Source organism: Copadichromis virginalis, linkage group LG15, assembly GCF_057382275.1.
Source record: "Copadichromis virginalis isolate Kocher_CV1m ecotype Utaka linkage group LG15, C_Virginalis_male_GT1.1, whole genome shotgun sequence".
In the NCBI taxonomy this organism is placed as follows: domain Eukaryota; kingdom Metazoa; phylum Chordata; class Actinopteri; order Cichliformes; family Cichlidae; genus Copadichromis; species Copadichromis virginalis.
Genome location: NC_140632.1, coordinates 4,404,740 through 4,420,598, shown reverse-complemented (window position 1 = coordinate 4,420,598; position 15,859 = coordinate 4,404,740). Strand labels below are relative to the sequence as shown.

Here is a 15,859-nt window from a genome sequence, read left to right as displayed (position 1 = left end):
TTAATTAGAGGACAGAGGTAGAGAGTCCGTGTGCTACAGCACCAGCGATTCTCAGTTTGTGTAAAGGGTGCATATGGCAGGCTATACAAGCAGGAAAAGAGGTGGGTTAAGTATTGAATGGAGAACTTACATGTAGACATGTAAGCACAAATGTCCAATAAGATGTCAGCACAGGATTTATTGTGTTATTTATTATTTATTAATAACCCCATGACAGCTCCCCAAAAATGAGAGCATGAGGGTTTTCCAGCCTTGCTTTTTAGCTTGTTTTAAGCCCAAAAAACATCCTCCTGTCTCAACATATTTCCAGCTTAACTGCAAAACCCCCCATACATACAATAACTTGTAATCAACATCACAGGAAAAAATGTTTTGCTAAAAAAACACCAGAGGACTCACTTAACCCAGGAGACCCGAGGAGAATGCTTTTCTTGCTCTCAAAGGGTTTTATTTTTAAAGGCTTATATAAAAACTGCAAATTCCTAAGTCAACAGAAATTGTCCCCACATTGAGAAAAAGCAATTGTTGGACTTAGTACAACCCTAATTCTCTCATCATCCGACAAAATCAGAGGGCTGCTGCAGGAAGTCTGATCTCTCCTACAACAAAACACTGGGTGCTGGCAATACTCCAGCTCCCACAGAGGAAAAACTCTGGAGAATTTGCATTCAGCCGAGCTAATTGTGAGAGGAGAATTAAACCAAACTAATTTTAGCAAATATATATTTAAGAAGTTCATCTTTGGTGCGAATCACAAAAAAAGCCCAAAAAAAGAGAACCCAACTACAATGCCTCTGAGGAGAAAGAGAGGAATAACAACGATCTCCTTCTCTTCTTTGCAAACCCAGTATGCAAGTGGCATACAGAATTCTTGCTCCGGCTTAATTAACACAACAGAAAAGCTCTGTAAAGGATTTTGCAGTGAAAGCAAATGAGCTTCCACTAATTTGACCAATCAAACAAAGAGCATTGTGTCCTGTGTCATGCTGATAAATGTCCTCTACACATCCCTCACACCCCCCAATCAAATTGTGGAGGCTTAGTGGCGCCTGCGATTATCACACTGAGAACTTCTAAGGCAATACATGTTCACCCTGTCCCTTCTGACAGCCTGTGTACTCCCCCCTTAACTAGTTTATGTGGCTAAGGAGGTACTTCTTGAAAATAAGACGTTGCTCTTTTAAATTAAAGAAAAAATGTATATGTGGAGAAAACAGGTTTTCAGTGTTGTGTATCATTTAGATGGTTAGAGTCATGTGTGGACTTGACCACCAATCGATGGAATACACACACATGCACATCCTGAGTTCAATGAGAATCAATCACTGTCCACTTATGTATTCTGAATGACACCCGTGTCATCATTCAAAGCATAAAAAGCCACTTGCAATTTGCTAAAACACACAAAGCTCCCTCTGAGAAACGCTCTGGCTGACAGCCAGACATGAAAGGCTTCTGAGAACAGACGGGATGACAGTAAGATGCATATTTCATTTATTACTACAACGTCAATGCAATTTGATATTGTTTTGAAGCTACTGGTAGCCATTAGCTGAACGTAGGGCTCATCTCCCACTATGCAGTCATATGGGCGGGAGCTGCAGGCACTTACATCAGCAGTTATGTTGGGAAAAGACTGACTGACTGAAAGAAACAAGCTGACAGGTGGGCCCTGCTGGACGGGAGCAGGAGCAGGGGGAGGGAGCAGGAGCAGGGGTGGAGGAGATGAGGACAAAATAAAGAAAAGTAGAAATAAAGCAAGGAACAGAGAGCAATGGAAGGAGAGGAGCAGGAAGGGGGTAAGCCATGTGAGTGAAAACCAATTTGTGCTGGTGCATTGGGGGAGCTATTAGAGGCATGCCTGCGGTCTCAGTTACCACAAGGAGTGGAGATTCAGAGAAAGGGAAAGGGTAGGGATGGGATTTGGATGATGGTGTGGTTGAGTTAAGCCTTTATGAAAACACAGCCATGGCCTCTGTCTTCTGTTGCTATAGTGCACGCGTGTGAGTGTCGTGTATGATGCTTGTGAGCACGTGCTTAGTCAAGCTTTCAAGGTGCATGTTGGCAGCTGCTGCCTGTCAGTATAAGAACTCTTCTCAAACACTTAGCATTCAGCTGGAGATGCAGCCCGAGGAAATACACAGACTTTCTCCTTCTGCCTTAGTTTGTCACGAGGCCCCCACCTGCCCCCACCTGTCACCAGCCATGCGCTCAGACTGTGTCACACTCTGTTGGGCACAGGGAAGAGATTCAGATTGGCAAAGAGAAGTCAGCCACACCTCAGGTCATTAAACCTGCAGCACGGCACCTGTCTAAACCCTCTCTCCTGCGCACACAGCTCGGACACACACCATCGCAAATGCACACACCACACGTCCACCTTAGCACAGGCATGGAACTGCACTCGTGCAGGCTCGGCTCAACGCTCACACAGAGAAATACACACCGTCACACAGAGTGTGTGTATAAATAAACACACAGAGAGACATTAGATCAAAGGAAATGTCAGTATGAATGATTGATGATGAGCCATCTACCTACACACCACTCAGCAGGATCTGCAAAATCTAGTGAACCCGGTTAAGGAAAGGGCTTAAATTTAAGTTTATTATTAATGCAGAATGTAACAGTGACTGGGCTAAAAACTTGTTTATAATGAACCAAAACTAAACTTAACAACTGATGAAACAATTCTGCACCAGCCTTAACTCCCTTTCAGTTAGGCCCCTGGCAGTACAGCCACTGTGGCCTGCTCACCATCATGGGCCTGACAGGCTACGCTCCCCAAGAGGAGCTGCAACCAGACACGGGATGCCCGATGCTGATGTTTTGACGCTGTGTTGAGCTTACACAGATGTTTTGAAAGCCTGCTTTGTGGTTCAAAATGCCCACGTCACTTGATCACATGACGTGGCTATTTTTGGAGCTTTTGACCCCAGTTTTGACAAGCGGCTTGCCTGTTGTTTCTAACCTTGATTAACAGTGTGTAGAAAAAACCCAGTGACACCGAAAACTCCCAGAAAGCTTAAAAGTCATCATCATCATTATTATTATTATTGTTAGCAGCAGCAATCACAGCAAAGGGCAGTTTGTGAGACCCTATACAGCTCAGTTAGCGAAACCCATAGTACCCGCAGGGCAACAGATAATCCCACCGTAGCGGTCAAAAGATACATCGCTCATGTGTAACATGAACCATTAGTCTAGTGCCAAGTTGTAAACCTGCACCTTTATTTAAAAAAGAAATCCCGTTGTGTACATGTCTACATGAAACAAGCGTTTCATGTAGACATGTATGTGATGATTTTCTATTTTTTCCAATTTGCAAAAGAAGAAGCTAAAACTAAACTAAATAAATTGATATTTTTGAATAAAAATGTTTACATAGCACTTGATTTTCTCTTATTGATCTTTATTTTTCATAAGCATAACAAGCTACATTCATTCACACGTCATTCCACTGTAGATAAAACACAAAGATTAATGGGGCAACTGTGGTTACGTATATATCCACAACACGTATGTGGTTATGAAAATACGCTCATTAGCCTCTTCTCTGTAGATTGTATAAATTGTGCATTGAATTTGATAACACGCTGTTTGTTACAGTCAAAGTTTTTCTTGTTTTGTTGTATGGAGATTTCTCCAAAATGTCTTAATTATGGTTATTTTTAAGAACTGGTTAGAATTGCGGAAAATCTGCGTTGCTTAAAAAACTAGCATTATCACCATGTGACATAGCAAAAATGGCCAGAAGGTGTCACTGTAGAGACGGGTGTCAGATTGTTTCAAAAGCTCGATACAAATTCGACGCATCTGCTCTAAACGTTTTAGTGTTTCACAAGGCCTCGGTTGGCCCATCGCTACAGTGGTCTTCTTACTATCATGGCCTGACTCACTATGCTACTCAAGAGGAGCTGCATGTCCTGCCTATATAATCAGTAGCTCCTCCCACTGCAGGAAATAACAATTATTCAGCAATTGAGTACCAAATCAACTCAATCATAAGCCTATCTAGTTATATGAAGTAAATGAAGCTCTTCTGAGCCTGTTTAAAAACACATTCTCCAAACATTAGGCAAATCTCCCCCTCCTTCATACCATACTTGGTACTTTCCCCCAAGAGCTTGACCGTAAAAGGAGTCCAAAAGGGTCCTGACTGTTTTGGCAGTTCCTGAGTCCAAACCAGAGGAAGGCCAAGTGCATTTTGGAGTAGAGGTCAGAAACCATCAAATTAATCACATACAAGTCTCAAAAACTATTTTTAATCAGACTTGTTTGGAAATTCGTCAGTGACTTAGCAGCAATACAAAGGAAAAATAGCAAGGTCAAAGCATTGTGCGTTGTTTAGAGGTCACACGCCTCCTCATGACACACATGTTGGACAAGTAGTAGTGGAATTGTCGAATGCTTTTATGACGAGCTTCGCTTCACGAATGTATATTAACGTGGTTAAAACAATTATTAGTTGTAAAGGAAAGCTGTTTTAACAGATGAACCTTGCTATGTTCAAGGCAGCTGTAGCAGGAGTACAAGCTGAGTAATGTGACAATTCTTTATTTTCTTTTTTGAAGCACCAATTCTCACAAGACCTGCATTTTGCATGTTTTTTTAAGCTGGTTTGGTTGGTATCTTGAGGATGGCAGCACTTTAGCTGACTCTGCCAGCCTGCGCATTGAAGTTCACACTGAATTTTTAAAAGCATCTGCACTTGTTAAACAAAAGGATGTTATAGAAGCACTGGGAACTTATTTTATGGATATAATAACGATTTCAGCCTTGTAGTAGTTGTTCAGGCTTTATTCAATGCTGCAACAAGTAAATCAGCTATCTCCTTGAACTATAACTTATCATACAATTTTGGCTAAGCTGTGTATATTCAATAGTGTAGAGTCGTTATAAGGTGTATTTGGTATTTGAATCAAAGAAGATATTCTCATCTTTGCCTTTTCCCCCATCTGACCTCATGCACAATCTGCTCATGGATTTATAATCATCGGACAAATGAGCAGAAAGACTTAAATCCAGCTTGAACATCAGAATTCTGAGGAGCACATTCTAACGTATGGAGCCGCGGCACTGCAGAGCAGTACTATCAGCAGGGCACCTAACCTCCTCCTGCTGCCGGCTAGCCTTGTTAACTAACAGAGCGGCAAGATGCTGCTGGTGGGACGGTAAAGCTTTGGGCCTTTTGGAAGGCAATTATGGGATATCAAGCTGGGGGGTGATGTGCTCATTCTGCCACACAAATGCTGCGCAGATGCATGTTTTTGTCATTTATATGCACTCGTTTTCAGCAGAAAGTATTTACTGATGTATGAGCCGCTTCAGTCTGAGCCGTATGACGATATGCCTCGTGTCGCTTATCTTTGTCATTTTATTGATGTTTAGTCTGTCTATATCTGTACGCCGATGTGCATCCTTGTCTACCAGCCAGTGTGAGTCACAGTCTACAGAGCATTTCACCCACAGCAAAGCTAATCCTAAGATGACTCCCTCTCTTGGCAATGCAGTCATTTATTTAAGAGGGTCACGCCGGATCTGCAGAGCATGTTTTAAACATTAGCCGCTTCATAACCTTACACAGACAGAAAGCACTGGAACGTTGATCCTATTAGAAGAAAGCCATAGCTTTTGCTTTCTGTAAATGGCCTTCCTAATAATCCACACTCATTCATGTGCCACCCAGACACATATGAGCAGTGACATCAACACAGAAAAAAAGAGAAAGGGGGGACTTGCACTTCACACCCTCGCTGTGGGAGTCTGATGCCTTACTGCTACACGGGGACAACATGTAGTTCAGCTTAAAAGCGTTTCTGCTGATCAGTCTGTTTAGTTCAGCCACAGTAGCAGCAGCCTTTCATATAAGTATGGGCGAACTGTCTGCTCCCATTGCAGTTCTGCAGTTTCATACTTTAAACTTCCTCAGTGTGGAAACTGCTTTGCTAACTTTTCTAGCTTCGGGTAAAACTCAGCCACCATACTGCACACTGCCCAAGGATAAGCTGCAGATAAGTCTCACAAACAACCGCACTGTAAACACGATCAAAGAATAAAAGAGAGAGGGGAAGTGCAAGGGAATCGGTGAGGGATGAAGGATCTTTGATTCTGGGTAATGAGCAGCAGACCACCGCAGTTTCATGAGATGGCGAAATACCCATGAGGACAGGACTAAAAGGTCAGTGATTCATCAGTCAGCTGTCAGGTGATGCATCACCAACCACAGTACAGAAGTGACTGCACACATATTAGGTACATTTGGTGAGTGTGTGTGTGTACTTTGCCATCCAAAGCCAGAAAACACTTTGTCACAAATCTTCGAGTGAAGCGTGAGTGAACAGTTTGCGAAAGAGGAAGCCCTCGGGATTTAAATTGTATTATCTTTTGGAGTAAGACGCTAGGCTTAATGTTTACATGTGTTTGATTGAGGAGTGCAATGATTAAGAAGGGAATCACAATAACAAAAAACACATCCTGATGAAAGCACTAGCTCCTCACAAGCACTCCAGTCGAATACATTAGCCAGTGGTGATGTGTCGCCAGGGCTCAGTCATGCAGCGAGGCACAGGTTGAGAAAATGCGTAGGAGGAAGTTGAAAGCTCGTACGGACTTAACAATCCTTCATTCCATCTCTTCAACAGGGGCATTTCATTAACCCCGAAGCAGTGAGACATGAAACAAGAGACAGAAGGGGTGGACGGAGGGGAGACCGAGAGCGTATATCACGGCATTTCCAAAATGCCAGCACATCAGCAATAACTCGAGGTGACAGGCGCTCGTTTTCGCGTCTTGGGGAAGTGGCGCACCATTCACACCCAATACTAATCATCTCATGACACGCAGAGGAACTGGCCATTCCAGACGTTCAGGGGGAAAGAGAAAAATTCATTTTTTAAAAGAGGACTTACACAACTGCTGCATTTCTCATTTTATCATGAATAATCTACTCGTGGACTCTTGAATTTATTCCTCTCACCGATCAGACTTTTATTGTACCGCACAGCTATACTTCTGTCTAGACCCGCAGGGTTAACTGGACTCTACACTCCAGGCTAAAATGCATCTGGAAGAAATTCACAAGTTCAGGTATGTTTATGTTTCACCCCAGAAACCATGTTTTTGTTCATCATGCTGCTTTCATTGGGCCTGGGTGTAAAACAGGAAGATCCAGGTGCATCCAGAGTTTTTCCTCTATCAATTTCATTATTTGGGAGGTTGCTTAGAAAAATGCTTTTGTTTGGTTTTGGTATCTTCAAGGCCCTCAGGGGGTTAATGGTGTCTCTAGTATGGCAAAGATGGATATATTTACTGAGGGTTTCTCAGAGGAGTTGCATAACCTGTTTACTAAAGATTATGCAGCTCTTTCCAGTTACTAGTATACTTGAGTTAATAGCAGGGATAAAGATCTAAAGGAAAGCACTGATGCTTCTACAGCTACTGCAACTTAAAATGGTATACGCAGGACTGCTCCTCCACCTCAGGGGCCTTGCACAGCTGTAGATGCAGCTGCGTCTACAGCTACTTTCACAGATTCAACCGAATTTTATCCTCCGCTGTCAGACTCTGCTCTTCAGTTGAAGCTAAAAGGATTCATCTTAAAGTGGAAAAAGAAGCGTTAAAGTTTCAGAGATATTTCTTGACGATACTTTGTCACCAGCGATGTGCCTGTGAGGAAGTGGCAGTCCTTTGAAAGAGCTTGTGAGGCTGATTTGAGCATGTGCACCAAGCTGTTGTTCCAGGTGCCAGTCATTGATATTTTGCATCCACCATGAGTATTCCCTGGTGGGACACATGGGGGGAAATAAAGCTTTAAACCAACTGCTTAGACATTTTTACTGCCTTGGGGTGAAATCAAATGTTGCAAAATACTCATAAAAACTGTCATGTATGCCAAATTGTAAGGAAGCCTTACCAGTAAATTCCTCCATCTCCATTTCAGCTATTGCTGAGTGTTTTGAACATATAACATCCTCTGCCTACCATCCAAAGTTACCTAACTATAAAAGCACAGGTTGATCGTGTTGCAAAAGTATATAGAGAGTCCGTTTACCTCCTTTTGTGGATGAAAACGGACCCAAGAGTCATTAGGTTCAACCGAGAAGAACTGGTGTTTGGTCTCACAGTGCCCTTAAAGCTGCTAACAGACACCTGGAAGGTTAGATCAACCTTTGCTTTCTAATCTTTCAGACTCTGTGGAGTTTTATGACCAAGTTCCACAGCAGTGTGACATGACCTAAACTAAATTCTGGAGCAAGCCCAAGAAACAATGAGATGTTGATATTATTTGGAGACAAAATACAGAGCATTTCAATTTTATTTATATAAAGTCACCTCAAGGTGCTTTATATTGTAAAGTAAAGACTGTACAATAATAGAGAAAAAACCCCAATAATCAAACAATCCCTTTTGACCATACGCTTGATAACAGTGGGGAGGAAAAACTCCTTTTAAGAGGTAGAAACCTCCAGCAGAACCAGGCTCAGGGGAGGGGCAGCCACCTGCCATTGAACAGTTGGGGGTGAGGGGAAAAGAAAAGGGACAAAATGGCTTTGGAGTGTGAAAACCACCCACGTCAGCAGTGTTGGGATGGGTTATGCAGGCTTGGGACTGGCACTACACTAGCTTGTGACCTGCCTGAAGCTGGGTTTGTATTTCCTCCTGCTATATAATTGGCGATCATTTACATGTAAGATGCATACGTTTTGTCTAGTACCCTCTATGGACAAAACATTAACATGCAGAGTTCAAACATCTCCCTGAGCTGGATGAAGAACTCTGATCACAGAGTGATGCACTGAAGTTTAGTGCTGCAATGCTTTGACTTTGAATCTGGTTTTACTGGACACCCTTTGAAGTTTCAGTCCTAGAACGAATAATTAGGCAGCTTGGCAGCAACAGGAATACTGGAAACCTACTTCTACTTCAACATAATACAACCGGCACCTGTTAAAAGCCAAATCCAGCCCCTCTCACACTCTTTCCCCTGCTTGGCAGTCTGAACAACAGCATTCCCTTTCCCACCACACTTGTTTCCTTTGTTTGGTTTTTCATTTGTAATATACTTAAGTTAGGTAACCATACTTCGCTGACTCCCGTGTTCATGAATATAACTGTCATCTTTTCTTCCCGGATGTCATCTTGAATTTTGTGCAGTTGATTTTATTTACCAATAAAGGCTCACAAATACAGACATCGGCCAACGCAGAACAGATTCTGAGTATAAAATTTGCCGGTCTACGACCGCAGAGTTTAAACGAAGTAAGCCTTGTGTAGTCTGAAAGCTGCTGACAGCCATACCCGCAGACCCGGCCAGCACAAACTCCTAATTTAGTCATATGAACGCTCTTGACATCTCATTCAGGCTGCCGTGTCATTGAGAGAAAACACATTCTTCACCAGAAACATAAAGACTGCTTGACAGCATTTGACTGCAAATCACAGCCCCCACAGTAACCAAGTCATCTGATTTAACTGTCACCCAAAACACGGAGGAGTTGCCACAGATTTTAATAGAACTCATCTTTTCAGCAGCAATGTAAGGACACACTGCTTTGGCGTTTGCACGTATACTTCCGACAAAATCTCACCAGATATCACATGATAGAATTTAATTAATCGCTCATATAGATTCCTAATAATTCTTTGACATAATTCTTAAAATCTCTGCTATCCTAGTAAGCTGAGCATGTTTTTTTAGGGTCAAGATGACTTTAATTTTTCCAAAGAACAAAAAAATGGAAGAATCTCAATTGCCTGCACATGGTGACTGCAGGACTTTGAAGAGAAAAATCCTCCAGAAATGGGCAGGAAATTGGTCAATCTTGCTGAGAAATCTACTTTCCTCTGGCATCAAGATAGCATGCAAAGCATATCAGGAGGACCTTTACACCAATACTAGCATGATCAAAAGTTACAGTGTATTTATTTAATAGTGGTTGCCTTTTTTTAACCATTAATCTCAATAAAACACACCAAAAAAAAAAATAAATCTCAACATGTTACAGCAACTCAACAGATACATTTAAGAAGCAATAAAGAAAATAAATGCTTTTCACTAAGTTTTAAGGTGTTACTGTGTCACTCTGTGCAGTCTCTACAGAATAAGGTAATTGTTAAAAAGGTTGTTTGAGTATTTCTGTTCACAGAAATCCAGTCATAACTCTCACAACCACTGGGACAGGCCACCAGTGAATACACAATTATATGGCCATTAATGGCCAAAAACAAACTTGTGTAACAGATGCTTGAGGCGTGAAGGGACCTGTTGAGAAGCAGGCTGCCAGTTTGGATTAAAAAAAGAACATAAAAGCTTGGAGGACTCTGCGTATGGATAATTATACAGAGGAGAGACGCCACATTTCTGTCACAGTGCTCCTCAGTTCCTGAGAGAACCTTTTACAAGGGCACGTGCTCCATACGCAGCATTAAAATTAGGTCATAAATATTACATGTGTTCAGACACGCAAGGGGACTTTGTGAGCATCGAATAGTGACCCGGTTTCTCGGGGAGAGAGTTTGAAGGAGTGAATAAGCAGAAGAAAAGTGGCAAGAGGATGATTCACGCTGTGTGTGAATCACTCTGAAGGAAAGACGGAGAGACAGAAGGGGCAAGGGTTGATGAGGTGGAAGTAGTCTACCTGGCATACACTCTCCCTCCAGCTGACTGAGCCCACATTGGGCACACAGGAAGGCAGAGGTGCGGACGGGAGGGAGCTGACCTCAGATACACCGCATGAACTCCAGCGGGAGAAAAATAATCAGCTGCCAGGACTCACAAAAGCAGCTCTTCTCATTAGAATGAGCACTAAACAAAACTCAGGACTCGCTAGCGCACAGAAAAGTCAAACAGCTGAGCCTGAAATCGAATTGAACAAGTACAACGCTTGTTTCAAGAATTTTGGAAAATGTCATAAGCATCATGCATAATAAAATGATATATTGCTAGAAAAAAGCTGAGAAATTTTATAAAGACAGCTTTTGAGTCCATTGTTCATAATATCTAACTAAATTGAGCATTTATTGCAGTTTTGGTTCCAGAGCAAAGAAAACAGGAGTAAACTAGCGCTAAAATGTTACATTTGGGTAAAACATAACATAAAATGTTACGTTTGTAAGAAAAAACATAAAATGTATCATAAAATGTTACGTTTGAGTAAAACGTAACATAAAATGTTACGTTTGTAAGAAAAAACATAAAATGTATCATAAAATGTTACGTTTGAGTAAAACGTAACATTTTACTCAACTTGTGTAAAAGTCTTTGACAAAGTTTCTAGTAGCAACTCGCTACTTAAAAGTTCCTCCTCTGTGTCATTGTGTCCCAGGTATTCTGGTCATTACTCCCACCCACTGCCTCTGACTCACACTCTTGAATTTGTGAGGTAGATGAACCCCATTTTGTTCAAGCTGTCCATCAAGTGGCACTCTGTCAGGGGTGGCACAAAAAACAGCTCGCAGGCACCGGCAACTGGCAGGTACATAACTATGGTAATTATCCTCTAGTCATACACAAGCTCTAATTTAACGAGGGCAGACTTCTGAAAACACAGAGGAGCTCTGACGGACTGCTAACAGCCAACCACACGTGGAAGGACACATGCGTGTGCGCTGGCATCCAAAAAGGCGCAGATGTATATACACCCACACAAAGACTAATAAACATAATTGGTGAAAAAATAGGCACGAAGCAGAGGCAGCCAAGAGACGGGTGAAACGGGCATTTACATTTTCGATGCTTCCTTGAGCGAGAAACTGAATCTGTGACCCTGAAATGTGACTTCCCCGCTGAGAGGTGAAGCAGTAACAATCCGGTTATGTGTATTATTAGTGACTGTGCATAACATAGTGTCTCCGGTGAAAATATTTGACTGGAAAAAATAAATGGGCATGAATCACAAGCAGTGCAACTTTGATGACCATCAAATGTGACGATTCAGTCAGCAAAAATTCAGCAACCAGGCCAAGTAATTTCCAATAAATGAACAACAAAAAGAACTTTGTATGTGAAGTGCACGAGCAAATAATACAGCTTCACAGACGCAGGTATAAACTGAACAACAACTCAGAAGCCAAGCGGGCAAAGCGGCCGCACACAAGAGGGTCTGCTTGGCGAGCGCTGCAGCAGATTCCCGCTCTAGCAGGCAACTCTGCGCTCGAAGCTGAATTCTGCTCCTTCAATTCAATCTGATTTCAAGCAGTCTGGAGGGCAGAGCCCAAAAAGTACAAGGGCCCTAATGTGATTTGTCACTTTCAAAGCAGTGATGCCACAACCTCTGCGACTGACAGGTTAAGTTTACTGCATTACAGTGAGTTAGTTTTTGTTTAGGCACTAGCTCAGGGTATGGCAGTCTTACCATTTCATATCAGGCAAATGAGTGGTTTGAAGTTGTCATGTTGCGCTGTAAGCGAAAGACAGTCTGTTGCATTTTCTTTTTGAGGGACTATTATCTGGAAAAACTACTATAGTGGAGCCCTTACAGCCAGACTTGTACTGTGTTTCACTGAGTGACATCTGGCAGTTACACAAACATGGTTTACACCTATTTGTTTGCATTTTGGAAATGTGAACAAATAGAATTGACCGATCTGCTTTAACTCATTTAATGCAGTTATGGCGTTAACGTCATTTTAACGAGATTAACGCTGACAGCACTAATTCTTATTATATTAAGGTAAACCTGTGATTAAACTAAATGAGATAGATAGCTGTTGTTAGTTAACTTGACAAACTTCATGGTCCCATATATAAGCAAATACGGTACAGAAGCACCAGTTATTTTGCTGCCACAGTGCACTCTCATGCGATGGCGATTTGCCTGCTTGGCTGTTGACTTCTACACGCGTGGGTTGTTGATTTTATGTGTGAGGAAATTTAAGTGCACAAGTGGCAATGAATACCTGCGCCTGTGAAATTAGATTACTTGGTTGAGATTATGTTTTATCTCGCATAGAATTAATGACATAACCCTGACTCCGTATTTATGTTCTTTAAAAATGTCTGCCAAAATTACCTACAAAGAGGGTGGATGGGAAAAAAATAGACAATTCCAACCATCAGTACTTCATCTGGCACCCTGCTAGGGACCTCTACAATGGGGCCCGGGAGTAAATAATTCACAGGAGTCCCTGTTGGCATGGTGGAGCCTTCAGGCTGTAGTTGCTCTGCCACTGCAGATGCTGTAAGGAGGCAGCATATGTCCTCTCCCTTTGGCTCTTTCCTTTCTTGGACTCCTTCACTTGCACATCCTTTCCTTCCATCTTGATAAACCGCTCTCATGTGCCGTGCCCTTGCCACGCAAAGGACTCAAGCAGAATCCAGACTCAATGACATCTTTAATAATCCTGACCAGAACCAATTGGGTTTATTGGGGGAAATTCCTGCAGGACATAGAAGGAGGGCTGTGGAGCATCAGAATTAGTTGAAGAGGAGAGGCTGTTTCTTTTTTTGGCTTTCTGCTCACAAAGCAGTATGCTTCACATGTACCTGGCAGCACCTGACTATGACTTGATTTGTTTGGCTAATATGAATGACACGCAGGTGTTGTGTAATAATACAAAACAAAAAGCTAGTGCATTACAAGTGTCCTGCAATAAACTACTCTTTTGAATTACAGAACTGAGGAAGAATAGTGATTTTTCTCTTACTTTATTCTGTCTTGAACGCAAATGTGGCATTACAAAATTACTGTTACCTCCTGATTTTTAAGGTACTGTGCATCTCTAAGGGCAAATTCACGGCAGATCTTGATTGAATCCACACATCAAAACTCACTGTTTTCCTGTGAAAGCACAGTGGGGCTATTTCACTTCTTATTAAAGCTAACAGCTCAGAAGGTATCTGCTTCAGACGGCGGTGCATGCGGGATCATTCAAGCCTTTGCAAAAATAAAGAAAAAAAAGAAACTGGCAGCTGTTTAGCCATGCAGTCACTGCAGTTCCCACAACTACAGTAGATGGCATAATTTGGTACATAAACGACCCCAATTGTGCCTACAAATCCCTCAGTAAACATTTAAGGACCCTTAGTGAGCACTATGCAGTGATAATTATGCTTTATCCGCTGTCTGTAGTCATCGTTTAGCCTTTTGCCATCATTAGCTCCGCTGTGACACAGACATCCTGCTGTCCTGACTTCCCCAGACCATCTGCCTGACTAGGCCATGCCAGCCACCAAACCAACCAACCACCTACACCCCTATGCCCCATTTGGTCTGGCATCTGTGTGCTCCACTGATCTGCCAACAAAGATTTACTGAATGTTTAAACAAGCCCTTGGATATTTGACAACATTCATTTTCCCATTTAAGCCCATGGTCTCATTTTCAGTCAACAGTGGCTGCGGGGACAGCCCATTTCCAGACCCCACGGTGCTAATGATACACATAATGCGAGAGATCAAAACTCCGTGCGGAACTAGCCTCCATATCTGATTGGTTTGGATTCTGTGACCGATCTTGGATAAAAGATGATTATCAGTCCACGGTTGTTCTCTACCAGACAACACAGACACCTATGGCCCCCAGGCATATTAAGCCAATCTCAGCCTTTAATGACAGCCAAGGACAAGTCTAGACACAGCTGATTATCAGAGAAACCTCTGAATTGTTTCTTTTTTTGTTTTGTTTTAAAGGTAACAGCTTTTGGTGCAGGAAAAGATGGAAATGAGCAAGAAGGGCGGTAACTGAATGAAAACTGGTGTCTGCCGATCCTTTTACACAATCCAGAAACGTAACTGAAAGCCACATCGGGCTTTAAGGGTACACAAACAGAATATAAAACGTGCCTTAAATACAGTCTTTAACACTTCAAATCCCAAAAAGCTCATTCTGTTCATCTGGAAGTAGCGTTTTCAGTGGAAGACACGTTTCGTCACTCATCCAGAGACTGAAGAAGTCACTTGTTTGAGAGACGAAATGTTTCTCCTACTGAAAACGCTACGTCCAGATGAACAGAATCAACTTTTTGGCACATATAAACTGTTTGCTGCTCTATAACAGATGCTTTCACAACAGGCAGGCCAAACATATCGCTGCTGCCTTTCCTGTTTCCAACACTGTCAGCCTACCATTCCAAGCGAGGACATTTCAGCCGAATTCAATCAGACATTTATCATCTTCCACCCTGAATAAGAGCATATGAGACCTGTCGTCATGTCATCAGTTATGATGACTGCATATAGATTCTTAAACATGCTGTGTACACAGGACCACAGTGGCATGCACTGACAGAGCAAATCTGTACCAGTAGAGTAGATGGAAGTCATTATAGCCTATTTATGCTGCATAATAGTGATTCCTATGCAACAATAGGAATATAAAGATAGGAGCCTGTCAGAAATATTTACATATTTTGAGTGCATTATTGTGAATAATATGGTAGTGACATTCCTGGATTTGATGTGGTTTTCCTGATGCTAGTGATATGTTCTGCCTTAGCTTTGGATGTTAACAAAAGTTGAAAAGGTGATTAAGGCTGACATGACAAAAGAGTGTTAAGTGAAGCGGTTTTATGCTACTGGCAGTTTTCACTTGCTTTTAGGATTATTAAGCTAAAATACTTGTTAAGCACTCACGTTTTCTCAAGAAAGTGTTGCTATCATCTCTCGTAAGTGTTACACTTATGAAACAGAACCTGCAGTCTGTCGGCGTCCAAACCATGTGGTGTGCAGAATGGAAGTGGGGGAGCATGTCCAACCAAACAAATGGCTGAAAAAAGAAATAACAAAAGCCCAGCTTCCCAAAGGAAAGAAAAAAGACCAAGTATGCCAGTTCTTCCAAACTTAGCTTCATCACGCATCACCGAACGTGAAAAAACAAAATGTACGTGTGTAAGAGAGGGATAAGTGAATGCGTCTTAT

General features: G+C 42.1%; 1 protein-coding gene across 2 annotated transcripts in view; it reads right to left on the bottom strand.

Annotated features, from left to right (window-relative positions):
• Positions 1-15,859, bottom strand: part of plcb1l (phospholipase C beta 1-like) — a 128,620-nt gene that overhangs the window by 57,568 nt on the left and 55,193 nt on the right. The gene's annotated exons all lie outside the window — the stretch shown is intronic.